The following is a 7892-nucleotide window of genomic DNA, read 5'->3' on the forward strand; positions in this document are numbered from 1 at the left end:
CATGGAACTCAAAGTCTGCAATTTAACCCAATAGTCATTCTGGTGTTTCAAATCCAGCGTATAAAACATTCTTAGATACTTAAAACACAAAATGTAGAACTCTGGACTGAAAATGAACATATATATTACATTATTTGTCAAATTTTACATTATCAGTTTTGGAAAAGAAAAAAGACCCACCTGAAAATGTAATAAATTCCCAATAATGTAATAAGGTATTACATTATCGGTAAAAATGTTATTACAATATCAGTCAGGATATTTTATTACATTATTGGTGAAGTTATTACATTATTGGGTTTTATTACATTTTCGATTGAGTTAAGTGCAAATTTTATTACATTTTCAGGAAATTATTACATTATAGGAAATTATTACATTATAGGAAATTATTACATTATAGGGTGCTACAAGGCACAAAATTCAAACATGACATACAGGTACAACACTGAAGACACACATAATGTCTCATTCCTCCTTAGTTTAAAGTCCAGAGTGTCTTTACTGACCTGAGTGCCCTGGTACTGGGTTTGGTTCTACCAGAGCAGTTTCCACAGCGGACTGGATTGATGAATTGATGTGATTTTCTTCCACATTCAGGCTGAGAAACCTCTGCCAGGAACTACACGTTTGTTTTGGTTGTTGTGTCACTTGAGGACTCCAGTAAAACCTTAGAGTACGCTTTAATAAACCACCAGGTTGTCTCAGATGGAAGCAGAAGCCTTAAAGACTTTAGAGACATCGTTGCACTGGATTTTTACTTGAGATTTCATTTGAATCTTTTCAATTCTAGTAACAAAGGAATAGCAGTATGAAATACAATACTACAACTATTATGATTATGTGAATTGTAACTAAAAAGTGTATGTACATATTATGTCACTGAGCTGCCTGCACACCTACACCGTTTTCCACACGTTTCCTCGCACTTAAGTCAGTTTATCAGTTTATTACTGCTTAACCTTAATCATATGTGTACGAAGATGAGGTTTTTTCTACTTAAATCAACCACTCGTAAAATCTAGTGCTGATGTTATTATTGTTATAGGCTGACGTGTTAGTATTGTAAAGTATGTGTACAGGACTGTCTCAGATAATTAGAATATTGTGATAAAGTCCTTTATTTTCTGTAATGCAAACATTTTTCATGAAACATATTTCAGTTGATTTGTAATGAAGCCAGAATGTATGACATTTTTGTTTTTTTAATTGCATTACAGAAAATAAAGAACTTTATCACAATATTCTAATTTTCTGAGACAGTCCTGTAAACCTTTTATGTTCATACTTTGTTTTAAGGGTTCATAAATTGTTATTTTGTAAATTCTGAGGAATTCACTTAGAAAATAAGAGGGACACAAGAAAACTGTTGAAAGAAGTTCAATAACAACAAAAGCCTCAAAGAGAAACTTCATCATACAAAGTCATTCATGTAAGCTGTAGTTTTTCTTTGCCCCAGATGACGGGGACATTCAGGGCTCACATGTATACCAAGCCAGGTTGATTAAAGCACACTAATCTATATTCTTACATGCCACAATTTGGCTTTTTTTCTTTTTCTTTAAGAGGAATTTATGTGCCAGATTTTGATCAGATTTCCACAGTTTTAATTGTGTGCAGTGAAAAAAGCCAGGTTGGTTCAGGGGCTTCTCTAACTTGAGCCTCTCAACTGAAGAATGAGAGGTTCCAAAATTATGTCATGGGAATTTTCTTTCCTCTGTAGATAGAAAAGAAAACTGTGACGAGCGGACGCACATGGAGCCTTAATAACGCTGCGTAGACTTTGCTATCGTTGGAAAAAGACTGACGTCTAGATTTGTCGTGGGGAAGACTTCCAGTGTTGTCATTTTGTAGACAGATGCCTTTCATTTTGCTTTTCAAAAAAATGTGAATTTGAGTTTTATTACATGACATTTGCATATACATTTTAACTGCTCTGAACTTAAGAATGATACTGTGATTGGATTGATTATATAGAGTTGATTGTACTAATCAAGATTTTCACCTTTAGATCTTCAGACATTCTTTGGCAGGTATATTATAAAATCTCCAGATGTTTTTCTTCCTCGTCCTCAGCTGCTCTGGCTTTAGCTGGGAGGGAATATGTCAAGAATCATGAAGATTGTGCACTTGGTGACAAGTTTTTGATATTTGGCATGGTGTTAGCTGTTAGGTACGACGGAGTATTAGGGCCAAACTAAGACAAAAAAAAATGGAAATTACGAAAATAAAGTCGTAGAATTACTAGAATAAAGTCATAATGTTGTGAGAATAAAGTCGTAATATATAATATAATATATAAATATAACTTCACAAGATATTCCTCATTTTAACACAGGGAGAAGATGCTCTTCCTGTTAGAGTTCTCATAAATTACCACTTTATTCTCGTAATATTACGACTTTATTCTCTTAATGTTACGACTTTATTCTCATAAATTACTACTTTATTCTTGTAATATTACGACTTTATTCTCTTAATGTTACGACTTTATTCTCGTAATGTTACGACTTTATTCCCGTAATATTACGACTTTATTCTATTACGACTTTATTTTCGCAACATTATGACTTATTCACGTAATTTTACGACTTTATTCTCATTATATTATGAGTTTATTCTCGTAATTTCAATTTTTTTTTGTCTTACTTTGGCCCTTATACTCTTTTTTGGTGCTAGGAATTCAATCCTGAGATAAATGTCCTATTTCAAGGACATGTTGAAGGTCAACTTTAATTTTCAAGGTCATTTTTTGCCCAAAAAAATTAAGAATTAAGTCACATAAAAATATTATATAGGGCTCTAGACTCATATTTTCACCCCCAAGGAATGTAATTTTCTGTTTATTGGACAGGTCACTATCACTAAGTGTCAATAATCTCACTGGGTAAGAACAGTGACATTCATTCATTCATTAATTCATTAATTAATTAATTCATTCATTCATTCATTCATTCATTCATTCATTCATTCATTCATTCATTCATTCATTCAGGCTTAAGATGAACAGAGCCTCAGAACTAAGTTGCAGTGAAAGAATTGGATTTTATTAAAATAACACACAAAAAACATCAGGTGTGCATATTTAAACTCACTAACACCTACAATACCACCTCTATCGTCTCGCTTATTGATTCATTTAGAATCTTTTGCAAACCGGCCACTAGGGGGCGTCACCATTTGTTTGCGGTGGTTTTTGAAAGCCTTATGTCCATAACTAACACCATGCCAAATATCAAAAACTTGTCACCAAGTGCAGGATTTTCATGAATTCCCTCCCAGCTACTTTGGGACCCACTATTTCCACTTAATGTCAGGTCACGACTGAATCTGAGGAAAACGTTGGATTTCTCACATTTATTTAATGAAAACATTTTGTAGTTTAAACCTCAGATTGTACAGATTTAACAGTGGTTTCGTGATAAATAAGTTGCAACAACTTTATCTGAGAGGTTTACCTGAGGCAAAGACCCCACATCCCCCTCAAAACTGCTCTAGACACGTTTGGGTCCCAACCCAGCAGAACAATCACAGTTTTAAATGTTATTTCCTGTTGGAAGACTTGATTATTGAAAACATCTTTCTTTCTCTCTTGCCTTTTTAAAAATATGACGAATAATTGAAACTGGTTTAAGTTAAGAAACAATAAGATGTTAAACATCCCTAAACTTATAAGCAGCACTGGAGTTGAGGGGGGATGAGGGGGGATGGCATCCCCCCCTGAAATAAAAACGGTCCAAATCATCCCCCCCTGAAATAAAAACGGTCCAAATCATCCCCCCTGAAATAAAAACGGTCCAAATCATCCCCCCTGAAATAAAAACGGTCCAAATCATCCCCCCCTGAAATAAAAACAGTCCAAATCATCCCCCCCCTGAAATAAAAACGGTCCAAATCATCCCCCCTGAAATAAAAACGGTCCAAATCATCCCCCCCTGAAATAAAAACGGTCCAAATCATCCCCCCTGTAAAACTGCCATCCCTCCTTTCCATCCCTTATGTCATTTCATCAATGAATGTGGTTTTACTGCTATTTCAACATTTAGAGTCATCACCAGAAAAATAACACCAGAAAAATAACTTATTTGACAATTTTCACCTGTTTCAAGTAAATTTTCACTTGAAATAAGTAGAAAAATCTGCCAGTGGGACAAGATTTATCTTCTTATTACAAGCAAAAACATCTTGTTCCACTGGCAGATTTTTCTACTTATTTCAAGTGAAAATTGACTTGAAACAAGTGAAAATGGTCAATTAAAACAAAATTTTGTCAACATTTCAACTTTTTTCATAAAATTTTTGACTTTTTGTTCCTCAAAATCTCAACTTTTCTCTGGACATTTTGACTTTTTTTCTCTAAATTTTGACTTTTTTCTCAAAATTTCGAGAAAAAAGTCGAAATTTTCACCTGTTTCAAGTAGATTTTCACTTAAAATAAGTAGAAAAATCTGCCAGTGGAACAAGACTGTTTTGCTTGTAATGAGAAGATAAATCTTGTCCCAATGGCAGATTTTTCTACTTATTTCAAGTGAAAATTTACTTGAAACAGTTAAAAATTGTTGTTTTTTCCAGTGACGAGTCTTGTTTTAAGTGTAATGAGATACTTAAAAATAAAGCGTGCATATGTGATGTTGCTCACAGTCGTCCTCAGTTTGCTCAGGGAGCTTGTGTGTGTGCCCAGATACATGAAAAATTAGAGGGAACATTGTCCCCCCCTGAAATAAAAACGGTCCAAATCATCCCCCCTGAAATAAAAACGGTCCAAATCATCCCCCCTGAAATAAAAACGGTCCAAATCATCCCCCCTGAAATAAAAACGGTCCAAATCATCCCCCCTGTAAAACTGCCATCCCCTCTTTCCATCCCTTATGTCATTTCATCAATGAATGTGGTTTTACTGCTATTTCAACATTTAGAGTCATCACCAGAAAAATAACACCAGAAAAATAACTTATTTGACAATTTTCACCTGTTTCAAGTAAATTTTCACTTGAAATAAGTAGAAAAATCTGCCAGTGGGACAAGATTTATCTTCTTATTACAAGCAAAAAAATCTTGTTCCACTGGCAGATTTTTCTACTTATTTTAAGTGAAAATCTACTTGAAACAGGTGAAAATTGTTGTTTTTTCCAGTGATGAGTCTTGTTTTAAGTGTAATGAGATTTTTTTTACTAAAATGAGACATTTTAACTAGAAATAAGACAAATATTCTTGTTAAGATTGTGAGTTTTTGCAGTGATCCATTTTACTTATCCTGTGAAGGACAGAGTCATATTGATAAGTTCAGAAAAGTGTTTTTTATTGTTGTGTTTTGATGTATTGGATGTAAGCCCAGTGGATATTTAAAGCTTACAGAAGGCTGCATTTAACTGCTGCTATGTCATTCCTGCAGTATTTCTGCAGCTGTTTTGGTCACTGCTATTATTTGTAATATATTATATTATTTGTAATCAGCACAAATTATCTGTCTCCATATGATAAAATCCACCATGCCCCCTGATTTATTTTACAACTCGGGTACTGGTTATAAGGTATGATTTATATATAAACTTTAAGAAACCAGCATTATCCTTATTGTCCTCATTTGCCTTTCTGTACATAATGTAGCAAAATCTGCATCTTCAAAAGGTTAAACTTTTATCATCTTGTGTGCATTGATTAGTCTTTGTTCTGCATAGTTTTTGATCAGATTCATGTCTGAGACCGGCATGGGTGAAATGTTACTCCATAGAATAGCTACGTTTATCAAAGGCGTCATATGGAAGACACGGATACAAAGATAACCTTGTCTTTCATCCTTTGGTTTCTATTATAGTTAATTTGAAAAAGAAGGTATTATATGCTTGGACAGATGGAGCGGTGCTTGGCAGAAGGAAATATGTTTGGGTCTGTTTTGTTTTCTCCACTGTGGCCTCGTAAGGACATTTAAAACTTGATTGGTGTTTTCTTTATTTGACCATAAGAGTTTTGAGACGTATGATTTGATGGCAGAGATTTCAGGAACACTGATCGTCTCTGCAACGTCAGAAAATGTCTAATACCTGGATTGTACAATACTTGAATCCCTCTACAATGCAACTCCACGACTGATGGTTTTTACATGAATAATTGAAATGGGGCTAAACATTTAGTTGGCTGTTTACATATTAGAAGTTGCTTATGGTAACGTAGAAACTGATTTAGCTCCTGCCTCGTAGGAACGTTGTATGTATAGCTATTTATTTCATGTGAAATTTGTTTCATTTACTCCTGTGTATATGTGTGTGTGTTTGGGGGGGGTGGGGGTAGTTGGGTATTGCAAGAATGCGGTATGGACAGTACTGGAGTTGAGGGGGGATGAGGGGGGATGGAACCCCCCCCCTGAAATAAAAACGGTCCAAATCATCCCCCCTGAAATAAAAACGGTCCAAATCATCCCCCCTGAAATAAAAACGGTCCAAATCATCCCCCCTGAAATAAAAACGGTCCAAATCATCCCCCCTGAAATAAAAACGGTCCAAATCATCCCCCCCTGAAATAAAAACGGTCCAAATCATCCCCCCTGAAATAAAAACGGTCCAAATCATCCCCCCTGAAATAAAAACGGTCCAAATCATCCCCCCTGAAATAAAAACGGTCCAAATCATCCCCCCTGTAAAACTGCCATCCCTCCTTTCCATCCCTTATGTCATTTCATCAATGAATGTGGTTTTACTGCTATTTCAACATTTAGAGTCATCACCAGAAAAATAACACCAGAAAAATAACTTATTTGACAATTTTCACCTGTTTCAAGTAAATTTTCACTTGAAATAAGTACAAAAATCTGCCAGTGGGACAAGATTTATCTTCTTATTACAAGCAAAGAAATCTTGAACAGAGTCATATTGATAAGTTCAGAAAAGGGTTTTTTATTGTTGTGTTTTGATGTATTTGATGTAAGTCCAGTGGATATTTAAAGCTTACAGAAGGCTGCATTTAACTGCTGCTATGTCATTCCTGCAGTATTTCTGCAGCTGTTTTGGTCACTGCTATTATTTGTAATATATTATATTATTTGTAATCAGCACAAATTATCTGTCCCCATATGATCAAATCCACCATCCCCCCTGATTTTATTTTACAACTCGAGTACTGAGCGTAACACATGTATTTATTTTGGATATGTTGGAGGAAACTCAGGGCCACGCAGACCAGAGTAAATAGGAAGACAGCCCAACGGGCCAGGACCTTCTCGCTGTGAGAACCTCCTCCATATAAGCTTTTGCCTTTGTTAAATTGACGAGCTTAATAAAACTGTTTGTTTTCTTTAAGTTTTATTGTTTTCCCTAGATGTGAATAGTGGTGCTTCATATCCTCTCAACGATTTAGTGATGACCAAGAAACATTAAATTCAAATTCAAAAATACTAATTAATTCAGATTCAGATTCAGATTCAGACGACTTTATAAATCCCTGTGGGAGGTTCCCTTGGGGAAATTGACATCTCCATCTCACACAGACTATAGCTACGTTTTAATCAGGATGATTAGAAGAGGAGGCGTTCCTGCCACTGCCCCGTCCCGCCTGCAGGGGCAGCAGCAGCAGCGGCTGCTCCAGACAGCAGGGACAGCAGAAGAAGCGTCAGCGGGGTCGTTACCTGCAAAATACTTAATTACAAATAAAATGAAAGAAGTATCTTTTAAAATAATTCACAGAGTCTACCCATGTAAAGTTTTTCTTCAACGCTTCAAAAAAGACACAGACATTGCCTGTTGTTTCTGTGAAGGATCAATGAAGATGTTTCTCATTTATTTTGGAGTTGCTCTTTCACTACAACATTATGGTCCGTATCTGTAATTAGGGCACAAGCACTGACAGGGCCCTATTGTATCTGTAGGAATTGTTCTTGTTCTCGTTATTCTTCTGACGAA

This window comes from Cololabis saira, chromosome 2, assembly GCF_033807715.1.
Source record: "Cololabis saira isolate AMF1-May2022 chromosome 2, fColSai1.1, whole genome shotgun sequence".
Lineage (NCBI taxonomy): Eukaryota > Metazoa > Chordata > Actinopteri > Beloniformes > Belonidae > Cololabis > Cololabis saira.